Source organism: Pan paniscus, chromosome 7 (genome assembly GCF_029289425.2).
Source record: "Pan paniscus chromosome 7, NHGRI_mPanPan1-v2.0_pri, whole genome shotgun sequence".
Classification (NCBI taxonomy): domain Eukaryota; kingdom Metazoa; phylum Chordata; class Mammalia; order Primates; family Hominidae; genus Pan; species Pan paniscus.
In genome coordinates this window covers 86,169,983-86,182,632 of record NC_073256.2, presented here as the reverse complement: position 1 = coordinate 86,182,632, position 12,650 = coordinate 86,169,983, and positions in this window count along the sequence as shown.

Here is a 12,650-nt window from a genome sequence, read left to right as displayed (position 1 = left end):
CAGATGCTGGCTGAGTTCAGTCAGTGGAGATCCCTGGGTAGAGATTGGAGGAGGGAAGAAGGGTAAGATCAAGGTGTTGGTTCACCTGGCTCCTTTTCTGTAAGGTTCCCTGATCCTGCCAGCTCTCTACCTGGTCGTGTTCCTTTGCTCTCTCCCTCTCCTTTAGGACCTACAAGGGGTGACAGTTTTGCTGGTGCTAGCCTTGAGTTCCTGCATAATCCTGCTTTACCCACACCTTTGAAATTTGTAAATAAACTCCCTCTGGATTATCGTAATTTGAATGTGCCATCTGTTTACTCTTGGGACCGTAACTGATATAAACGCTCATAGTGCCCAAAACTTTAGAAGGTGCGTAACAAGTATTTGTGGAATAATTAATAAATGCATAAACGAGAGCAGATGCTTCTATTTCATCTTGTTTTCCTTGACAATTACCTGGTTAGAGAAGAGATTTTTGATAAGGGACATGAAACTTGTAAATTTTCAGTTTACACTTAATGTATAAGTTGACTTCATTTTGAGAAATCTGTTTTTAATTTAAAGTGTAAGGTAGGCCAGGTGCTGTGGTTCATGCCTGTAATTTCAGGGCTTTGGGAGACTGAGGTGGGAGGATTGCTTAAGGCCAGGAGTTTGAGACCAGCCTGGACAACATAGTAAGACCCCATCTCTAAAAAAATTTTTTTTTAATCAGCTGAGCATGGTGGTGCGGCACCTGTGTCTCAGCTGCTCAGGAGACTAAGGTGGGAGGGTCTCTCGAGTCCAGGAGATCAAGGCTGCAGTGAGCTGCGATTGCACCACTGCATTCCAGCCTGGTTGACAGAGCAAGACCCTGTCTCTTAAAAAAAAAAAAAAAAAAAAAAAAAAAAAAAAAAAGCCAGGCAACAAGTCTCATTGTATGATAATTCTGCCTTATTTTGTCACCACAATAATTAAGTATATTCTTTTCTGTGCACTAAGCAAAAACATGTAAGATTGGAAGCAAGGGACATTTTAACATTTTTTTCTACATCATGCGATGTAAGTGGTGTGTGTGTCTGCTCAGTATCAAAGGAAAAAAGAAAAATGTAGTTTTTTTCCTTATTTCAAAAACATCATACTTTCTCTTGCAATTGTTTTCTTAGTCGTGATGCCAATTTCTACCTTTGCCAATTATCACACTGAATGCTTCTGATCACAGGGCAGTAGTTCAGAAAAAGCCCTGGGGTATAGTACACTAAATTTTAACTTTAGTCTTACCTCTTTCAGTTTTGACTTCTCTTTGTTCACTCTGATTTTTTTGTTTTGTTTTGCTTGTGGGATGTGTGTCTGTGCGCACACACATATTTTCAACATGGCCATGCTACAGAGAAAGGCATTTCTTACCTTCCAGCATACTTATAAAAATATTACTTGCTTTCTCACAGAAGCAAGATATCCATAGCTACCTGCCCTACAAAGATCAATAAAACTTTCTTTTTGCTTTCATAAATGATTTCCTCAGTCCTCTAATTTTCTTGAGGACAAGAAGGAAAAAAATTAGCATTAGCCTCCATTTTATCCCTTTGTTCAGGAGACTTCATAAGCTCCAAGAAAAAAAAAAGTCTGTTAGAAATAACAACTATGCCTATGCAGATTCCCTTTGTCAAGAAATTTGATTAGAATAAGAATATCAAAGATTGTCAAAGATCAGTAATGGTGAATTAACAGATCGGGGGCTAGGCATGGTGGTTCATGCCTGTAATCCCAGCACTTTGGGAGGCCAAAGCAGGAGGATGGCTTGAGCCCAGGAGTTTGAGACCAGCCTGGGCAATATGGAGAAACCCCATCTCTAAGAAAAATACAAAAAGTAGCAAGGTGTAGTGGCATGCTCCTGTAGTCCTAACGACTCAGGAGGCTGAGGTGGGAGGATCACCTGAGCCTGGGAGGTCGAGGCTGCAGTGAGCCATGGTGGCGCCACTGCACTCCAGCCTGGGTGACAGAGTGAGACCCTGTCTCAGAAAAAAAAAAGTAAAACAAAGACCTAAGAAATGATGGCCATTTCAGCTAGTGTGGAAATGAAAAATGAAAGTATAGATTAACTATCAACCAGGGATTAGGAGGAAAAAAAACTTGTCTCAAAGAAAAAGTCTGTGGAACATCTTTTCGGTGGATTCTAAGTGAGTCAGTCACTCTAAGTGAGTCAGTCACATCTCTTGGATGGCGAACGGACTGGACACAATGGGTGTGGCCGCCATTATTTGACTGGACACGATCCCTACTGCTTTCTAAATTGGGAGCTTGCTACATGATCTTTTGGAAAAGTTTCTTTCAAATTATTGCCTGGGCTTGTCATGGCTTGCCCCAAAGCAGCCAAACAACTGTCTCCGATGTGCTTTTTTGCCCCAATCCAGCTATTGTGTGCTCTGATGCGACTGAGGGCTATGCTCCTAAGTCTGGTCTGCATCTTAAGGAGAAACGACAGGGAAAGAGTTTGGAATGCTCTAGCCCACTCAGTGACAATGTGTTAGGGTGTTTTCCTCAAATAAAATGCCATTCTTAATTATATTTTCCTCAAAAAATAATTCTCTGTGATTGCCAAAGAGAAATTCATTCATATGTATCTTTGTTACTCATTTTCTTGTGGATTCTGTAAAACAGATTATTATCACTGTAGTATGTGTGAATTTTCTATATTGCTTTGATTTCAAGACAAACTGAAATTTTGATTTGGTGATTTTAGCGAAAACATTTCAGGAAGCCTAGAATTGCTGAGCAGGCTCAGATTTAGCTTCCAAGGACAGGACAAATTGTGAAGGCTTTGTTGCATTTTGTGCATAGTTTGGGGTGAACATCAAATCTTGAAGTTTCCAGAAGGACAAAGGTTGTGTTAAATGGCATATTTTCTTATCCTTCTCTTTCTTTTTAATCCTTCTCATATAACTTGTTGAGAAAAAAAGAAAGAACCATTTCTTTCAGAAAAATCAATTTAAATGGACTCTCCCATCAGACGGAAAAACTGAGCGAAATTGAAAAATAGCTCAGCTCATTAGAATACTTCCTGGGGACTCTCTGGGGGAAAGGCAAGGAGGGAAAAAAATAGGGATTTACAATAAAATTAGGGATGAAAACAAAAACAAAACCTCATTCCAAACTATTATGTAATGATGACCCAGGAATTATGGCAACGAGAGATAATAGTCCAAAACTATACAGTAAGTGCCATAGTCATTGGCAAAGGAGCTAAGAGAAACAAAAGAAAGAATCACCGCTGAGAATGGGAGGGTTTTTGTGAATGTCTACACCAAGAATCTGTGAAGTTCTGTAATCCTATATTCTTCCACAGTCCTCTGGAAGGTACCTTAGGGGTTAATGTGACTACGAAGCTATCTGAGGCACAAACCAAATTTTAGGCACCCAGCCCTGGAGCCGATAAAGGGGTTGTGGTGGTTTGACTTCAGTGCCCTACTGCTTCTCCCAGTTCTCCGAGTGAGCTGTCCTCGAATTGAAGTGCCGCTTTGGGCATGAGGAGCAGAAATAGCAATGTGGAGGGGTGGAGACAGCTTGCTCTGAAGAGCTTTTTGTCTGGTGATTCTGTGACTAAAGATAATATTTGTTTATCTTGTATGTTTAACTTGTGTCTTGTAATCCAGAAAGCTGGAAAAAAAAAAAGTAGAATTACAAGTAAGTTAGTGAACCAACCCATAGTATAGGGTATAATTTCTAGGCATGGGAAGGGCAGGAAGAACAAAATCAGCAGTTATGATAGAATGTATTTTTTCTGTGCTCTCTCCAACCCTTCCAGTAGGATAATTTTACAATTAAAGTGCTGATTGCGCAGCAGTGTTTGATGTTGAGTTATTCTGCACTATTCATGGAAGCAACTTTCTTACTTCTTGCACAGTTAAATGATTTTTAAAAAGAAAATAAAACATCAATCAGTCAATCAAACACAAAAGTCTTCCAGTGGCACTCCAAGGCTGGGAAGCCCAAGGCTGCAGAACATGGAGAAGGATTTAAAACTCGAACATCCTCCCATCAACAAAACATGATTACAGTAGCTCTGTGAATATACCAGATATTATAATGAGTGTGGAGAGGCCAGAGGCATGGGGGGTCTTGGGGCAACACGTTTAGGCTTTTAAAGGATAAAAGGCCCAGAAAAATTCCAGGAAGGAGAAACTGTATGTTCTATCACAGCAGTGTATTTTTTTCTCAGTGAGATCAGCTCCTCCTCTTTCTCTCGTTACAGGCTCGGCTCAATATTATTGAAGTAAAGCCAACAGCAAGTTAGCAAACCAGCAGGGGAGCAAATTGATTATACAGTTAACTGTGGAAAAACTGAAATTCTTTATTAAGGGAAAATGAAATACAGTTAATTTATGCTTCAACCAAGCCTTTCCCCACGTGGCATTTACTCTACTGGTTCTTTGACTTTGCTGTGAGGCTGTAACTCAGCCAAAAAATGACAGAAGCTTTACTGATTTAAAAATAAGGCAGGTTTTGAGCTTTTTTTCCCCCCTTGCATGATGATTTTTCCAGCTACAATTACTGTAACTCACTCATTATAGAGGATAACATGGCAGGCAAACAGGCAAGAAAAAAAGTGTGGTAAAACAGTTGGCAGAATGTAAATTGAAAGTCTTTGCCATCTAATTTTAAACAGTATTTATAGAGAGCACCCATTGAATACAGCATTCAACGTCTCACACAAAATCTCTTAAGTAGTAGACACATTTGCTGAAGTTGTTAGCAAAACTAGTGGACCCTAATAAGTGAAAGAAATTAATAAAACTCTAAGCTCCAAATTTAAAAGATAGAATCAAGGTGAGGTCCATCAATTTCATGTAATTTTGAACTATAAAACCTAATGCTGGGGTGCCCCTTCAGAATTAAAAATAATACTAATGTTTTACACACACAAAGAAAGCTTTCAAAGATCTGCATTCTATATTTTGTCTTATTAATTCTTACAACAGCCCCAGGTTCAGAGAAATTGCTGTATTATTTTCTAACTTTTTATTTTGAGATAATTATAGATTTTCATACAGTTGTAAGAAATAATGTGGGGAGATCCCATATACCCTTTGCCCAGTTTCCCTCAATGACAACGTCTTGCATAATTATAGTACAATATCACCACCAGAAAATTCACACTGATGCAGTCCAGCAATCTTATTCTGTTTTATATGCACTCATTTACATATATGTATGTGTGAAGGGGTGTGTGTATATACTCAGTTCTATGCGATATTTTCACATGCATAGTTTGATGTAACCACCACCAGTGAAGATATGTAATAGTTTCATCATAAAGATCCCTCGTGCTACCCTTTTATAGCCACAGCCACAGCCACCTCCTTCCTACCCCACTCCCTAACCTCTGGCAACTACTAATCTGTTTTCCATCTCTGTAATTTTGTCATTTCAAGGATGTTATATAAATGGAATCGTACAATATATAGCCTTTTGAGATATCCTTGAGATCTATTCAAGTTGTTGTGTATATCAATAGTTTGACTCTATTAATGCTTAGTAATAGTCCATGATATGAATATACCACAATTTGTTTAGCTATTCACCCATTGAAGGACATTTGGATTATTTCCACTTTGGGACTATTACAAATAAAACTGCTGTAAACATTTGTTTACATGTTTGTGTGTGAACATAAGTTTTTATTTCTCTGGAATAAATGCCTAGGACAATTGCTCTGTGTGTGTGCATGTGTGTGTGTGCAAGCGTGCGTGTGTGTGTGTGCAAGCACGCGTGTGTGCATGCTTAGTTCTATACAATTTATCAAATGCTAAGATTCATGTGACCATGACCATAGTCAGAATATATAGTATTATTCTTTTAGCAATAAAAATATAATATTATAGCCGGTAATTGCAGCACTTTGGGAGGCGGAGAAGAGAGGATCACTTGAGGCCGAGAGTTCAAAATCAGCCTGGGCAATATAGCAAGATCTCATCTCTACCAAAAAAAAAGTTTTTTTTATTAGCCAGGCATGGTGGCATATGCCTGTAGTCCCAGCTACTCAGGAGGCTAAAGTGGGAGGATCCCTTGAACCCAGAAGTTCAAGGCTGCAGTAAACTATGGTCTGATCACGCCAGTGCACTCCAGCCTGAGCCACAGAGTGAGACTTTGTCTCTAAACAAAATTTTAGAGACAGATAGAAAAATAGAACAGAGCTACCCTGCAGCATGCTGAATTGGGGCAATTGCTCTGTTTCAATTCAATTACATTCAAAATATATACAAATATGCAGAAAATCACTGCTGTCTAAAGATAGTGATTCCTGTAAGTTACAGGCATAATAATAAATATATGATACCTAGTATTATTATTATTATTTTGTGACAGGGTCTCACTCTGTCACCCAGGTTGGAGTGCAATGTCATGATCAGACCATGGCTCACTGCAGCCTCAACCTCCTGGGCTCAAGTGATCCTCCTGCCTCAGCCTCCTGAGTAGCTAGGACCACAGGCATGCGCTACCACACCCAGCTAATTTTTAAAAACTTTTTGTAGAAATGGAGTGTCACTTCATTGCTCAGGCCGATCTCAAACCCCTGGCCTCAAGCGAGCCTATCACCTCAGCCTCCCAAAGTGCTGGGATTACAGGCATGAGCCACCATGCCCAGCTATGCCTATTATTTTAGTAAATTTTTATGTCTTCGAGGAAGCCTAAAAGTTTTACATTTACTATGTTTTTGTTAGAAAAAGACTTGTTAAGCTTTTTTGTGCAATGGACTGCGTATGGATGCTCACCCGTAAGTGTCTAATTCTGAGTCAATATTACTGCTTTTATTTGGAGGATTCTAAGATAACGAAATGTGAGACATTGGAATCCTATCTCTGATCAGAAGAGGTATAAAATGGCTCAGAAGAGGTATAAAAGAGCCATTCCTACCACAGGACAGCTAGAATCATTCTCCAGCAGAAGCGACCTGGGGAGTGGTTATTAAAGACTTCAAGACAAAGGAAAAAGCCTTGGTATGTTGGGACTGCAACATTCTATTGAAAGGTAAGACCCTTTGCATAAGCAAATCAGAGGTCAGTAGCTGTTGGCAAAGCCTTGTTACAAGAAAATAAATACTGCTTAGAGGAATTTCACCCTGTGTTTCACAATTAGGCGTGTGCTATTTAAGTTAGCAAAATTTTCTAACTTAAGAAGTTTCCCTTTTCGTGCAAATGAAGGTTTTTTCAAGCTAATTATGAGCTAAGAAAACCAGTACTTCAAATGTATGTGAAAGGTTAATATACAAGAATGGTGACTATTTTTGTCTCCACCGAAGTGATAACAAAGGTGAAAATAAAGTTTCAAATATGTTGCTTGAGGGATTTATGTGTAAATACATCCAAGTAAATACTAAGATAACCTGAGGAAGTTGGTAAATGTTCTTCAGCCCTAGAAGTTTACTTCTATACATCTAGAATGGCTTAAAATGCATGTGTGAGCTAGGCCAGCGCGTGCCAACTTTAATGGGAACATTACCTGTGACTGTGACCCTGTTAAATGCAGCTTCTCTCATCGGCCTAAAGACCTGAGAGTCAGCTTTTCTCTTTCTTTCTTTCTTCTTTCTTTCTCTGTTTCTTCTTTCTTCTCTTTTTCTTTCTTTTCTCTTTCTCTCTCTTTCCTTTCTTCTCTTTCTCTTTTTCTTTCTCTCTCTTTCTTTCCTTTCTTTCTTTCTTCTTCTTCTTCTCCCACCTGTGACTGTGACCCTGTTAAATGCAGATTCTCTCAGGGGCCTGAAGACCTGAGAGTCAGTTTGTCTGTCTGTCTTTCTGTCTTTCTTTCTTTCTCTTCTTTCTTTTCTTTCTCTCTCTTTCTTTCTCTCTTTCCTGTTTCTTTCTCTCTTCTTTCTTTCGTTTCTTTCTTTTTCTTTTCTTTCTTTCTTCTTCCTTTTCTCCCACCTGTGACCGTGACCCTGTTAAATGCAGATTCTCTCAGGGGCCTGTAGACCTGAGAGGCTTGCTTGCTTGCTTTCTCTCTCTCTTCTTTCTTTTCTTTCTCTTTCTTTCTCTCTTTCCTCTTTCTTTCTCTCTCTTTCTTTCCTTTCTTCTCTTTTTCTTTCTTCTTTTCTTTCTCTTTCTTTCCTTTCTTTCCTTGTTCTCCCTCTCTTTCTTTTCTTTCTTTTTTCTTTTTTCTTTTTTCTTTCTCTTCTCCCTCTTTGTTTTCTTTCTCTCTCCTTTTCTTTCTTTCTTTCTCTTTCTTCTTTCTCTCTCCTTTCTTTTCTTTCTTTTTCTCTTTCTTTCCTTTCTTTCTCTCTCCTTTCCTCTTTCTCTTTTCTTTTCTTCATTTTTTATTTCTTTCCTTTTTTCTCTTTCCCCTTTCTTTCTCTTTCCTCTTTCTTTCTTTCTTTCTTCTTCCTTTTCTCCCACATGTGACTGTGACCCTGTTAAATGCAGATTCTCTCAGGGGCCTGTAGACCTGAGAGTCTTTCTTTTTTCTTTCTTTCTCTTTCTTTCTCTCTCTTCTTTCTTTTCTTTCCTCTTTCTCTCTTTCCTTTCTTTCTTTCTCTCTTTCTTTTCTTTCTCTTTCTTTCATTTCTTTCCTTCCTTTTTAAATTTCTTTCCTTTCTATCTTTCCTCTTTCTTTCTCTCTCCCTTTCTTTTCTTTTCTTTCTTTCTTCTTCCTTTTCTCCCACCTGTGACCACAACCCTGTTAAATGCAGATTCTCTCAGGGGCCTGAAGACCTGAGAGTCTGTCTTTCTTTCTTCCTTTCTTTCTCTCTTTCCTCTTTCTTTCTTGCTCTCTTTCTTTCCTTTCTTGTCTTTATTTCTTTTTCTTTCTTCTTTTCTTTCTTTCCTTTCTTTCCTCTTTCTCTCTTTCTTTTCTTTCTTTCTCTCTCTCCCTCTTTCTTTTTCTTTCTTCTTTTCTTTCTTTCCTTTCTTTCCTCTCTCTCTTTTCTTTCTTTCTTTCTATCTCTCCCTCTTTCTCTCTCTCTCTTCTTTCTTTCTTTCTCTCTCTCTCTCTTTCTTTCTTTCCTTCCTTCCTTCCTTGTCTCAATCTCTCTCTCTCTCTCTCTCTCTCTCTCTCTCATCTCACTCTGCCACCCAGGCTGAAGTGCAGTGGCGCATCTCAGCCCACTGCCACCTCTGCCTCCCAGGATTCAAGCAATTCTCCTGCCTCAGCCTCCCGAGACTACAGCTGTGCGCCACCATGCCCAGCTAATTTTTGTATTTTTAGTAGAGATGGGGCTTCACAATGTTAGCCAGGATGGTCTCGATCCTCATTTCTAACAAGCTTCCAAGTGAGATGATGCTGCTGGTTTGGAGACAACAAGGAGCTGTGCTACCAATGGGTCTCTCAGTGGCCTTTTCGGGTCCCAGAGTCTTTGGCAAGATTGCTCTCTTGACACCTTGTCTTAATTTTGAGGTACTGAGCACAGAGCATGTTGGGCTCCAAGGGAAAATTGGTATAGGTGGAGACGGGTTGGCGAGAGGCCCAGCACATGGCAGGCCCTCTGACAGGGGCAGCCCTGAAAGGACAGCGACGGGATGAATAGAGTCCACGCAGCCTTGATCCAGAAGGCTCCACCTTGGCACAGAGCAGCAGAAGCCTCCTCCGCGGGGCTGAGATTGTAAACTGAGCCAGATGGGCATCTGGGTTGGAAGTCCTTCCTCAGCTCTGTTCCACCCTGGGAATGCCTCTGCTATTTTCTTACCGCGTATTAGATCTTCCTTCTCTATCTGACAGTACACTTCTTAAGGCAGAGCCACGCGTTCTACTCATAGCACATAGAACTTGCTCAGTAAATTTTTTTGAATGGTTGAATGAATGAGGTATTGCATCTTCATTTGTGCTGTTTCCTCCCCCCGAGTGCCTTCCCCATCTTGTCTGACTGATCAGACCCAAATCACTTAGAAGACTCAGCTCAAGGGTCACCTCTTTCCTGGTTTTCCCTGTTCCTCCTTCTCACTGGCCAGGTACTGTGGGGCACTGCTCTTCTTGAATGCTACCGCTACACTTTGTCCATGCGGCCACTACTCCATTATGTCTCTGTGAGTTCCTTCAGGGCAGGGACTGTGTTTAACTTAGTTTTGACTCCCTGGCACTTAGCACAGTGTTTGGACATAGTAGCACTCCATATATAAGTGGGCATAGCAAGAGACATACAAACTTAGGAATTTAAACCACAGATAAAAGGAAAAAAAGGCAGTATTTTATATTGAATTAGTCCCTGTCATCAGAGGATATTATAGGACCTATACACAGCAATCCCTGTTAAACTTGGTTAATGAAGTAACTATTACTTTACCAATTTTCCCTAAGGATAACCTTAGAAAAAGAGTATAAGCCCTTAGAAAAGGACTTAGGCAGAAGCCCAAATTTCTGGATAGAAAGAGGACAATGCAGAAAACCATTGGAATGTAGGGCCTATAGAATACCCTCTATTCAGATATCCTGAAACATCCCAATGACTACATTTCCACCCCCTCACCTCGGTGTTTGGTATCACATAGACTTGAGCCTTCAACTAAATTCTAAAATTGGAAAAAATAATCTAAAATTGGAAGAAACCTTTTGTCCTAGCTACTGGAAGCCAGTGTTATTTATTCCCAGATCAAGGTCCTTATTAAAATGCATGTATTTTTAAAAATATATGTAAATTCAATGGCAACGAGTCCTCAATATAAAACTCTCCAATCAGGCCAAGTCAATCTCTTTAAAATTTTCCCAACAGTCACAATTTATAAAACATGTAAGCCAAACCCAATAAATCAAGTAAATAGCATTGCATAATGGAGGCTTAAATATAGAACAAGACAAGCCAGAAAGGTTCAATTAAGTAAATGCTGTACATATGTCTAGCTTTGGTGAGGTCAGTATAATATATTGGGTTATTTTAGTATAAAGCCAAGTAAAATAAGATAATTTAATGATTAAATAAAAAAGAGGAAGAAAAAAGAATGAAATGAATACTTTAGGAAAATATAATGGACCAAAAAGTCCTAGAACAAGCTAGAGTTTTGAATTACAATACACTTTTAATAGAAACCCTAGAATTAGTAAATAGGAAAGTTGTGAAACTCTGAAAACAACACAAAAATAGAGTGAAATTCTCTGAATAATTAGTGCATACTATTGTAATTGTGATTTTTAAATCCTAAATTGTTTTCAGATAATTAATATGTAGCAAAAGCAAAATGTACATATATGATATAAAGTTACCATGGAGATATTAGGCTATTGAAGGAGTATGTAACTCTGAAACAATTGGATGAAAATGAAAAATGTATCTAATCATCCAGATGTTTTGTCTACACAGTTGCAAAATTATAATATTTCAAGCTATGTGGGTGATTTAATGAACTTATATTTTTCCTGTGAATGTTTGATCCTGGCCAACAACGTTTTCTACCTCTTTGCAGTAGAAAGGGGATCCTATCAATTAGGAAAAACTTAACTTATGAAAAATACAACTGTTACATGTATGTATAATACAATATCCATGAGCAAATGTCTATAATGATTATGTTGTCAAACTAATCATGATTACCTTTTCTCTTCTAATATTTTTTGCTGTACATTCATTTATTTTGTTCTTCACTGATGCTTACAGGCAAAAAAAAGAGACTGTGACTACTGTAAGTCTTCAAATGCTTAGAAAAAATATATAGGAGAAAAACTTTAAATGGAGAAATCTATCCATGAATATATTGTTTTATGCACTGGGAAACAGGAGCCATTTTTAAATTTTACCAGAAAAACACTTTTGGACAATTTGTATGTCATCATTGTCTCTGAACATAAACTTGAAGATTATTTCTTCAGTCAAACCAGATTTTTTACCAGTTTCCAAACACACCTCTGTGCTTTCCTTGGCTCATATTAATTCATGTATTCATTCAATACCAATTATTAAGCACCTGGTAGGTGTCAGACCTTCTGCCAGATGCAGGTAATACAAAGGTGAAGTAATACACACAGTTGGTGCCCCCGTGGAGCTTATGATCCACTGGGGCACACAGACTTCAATCAAGTGATCATACAAATGAATGGCATGAGAGCCTGTGTGAGAGGATTTGATCTCCAAGGCTTCCCTGAGGAGGTGGCACTTGGGCTGGGGTCTGAAGGATAATTAGGAGTTACATAGGTGAAAAGGTGGTACAAAGTTGTTCCAGCCAGAGGGAATAGCATATGTAGAAATCATGTGACAGGAGAGAGGGTACCAGGAACTAAGATGGGCCTATGTGGCTAGACCAGAGAAAGGACAGGAACATGTTCAGGTGAAGCTCCAGAGAGAAAGTATGTGACAGAGCACGCCCCTTGCAGGGCCTTGTAAATGAATGGAATTTCATCATATCCCAAGATATTTTTCCTAAAAGGCCCTTTGAAATCCTATATGGCCGTTCTCAAATGCCACCTCCTCCAAAATGCATTTCCCAATCCCCTCAGCTAAATGTGTTGTTCCCCTCCTCTATGCTTCAGATAACGGTGGTCATACCTGTGTCGTCTCATTATCCCTTTCTGCCTTGTATAGTGGTTATGTGTGCTGCTTAGTGTCAGGGTTGTGAGTTTATTCACCTTTGTATTCCACACATATGTAATAAGTGATCAATCCATGTTTTGAATAGCTTCAATTTAATCAGCACTCTGGTTCAGCAATTTGAGCCACTGCCTTTTCATAATCAAAACTGCTGGTTAAAGCCTTTAGTAGTTCTATGGAGTGGATAAAGGATTTT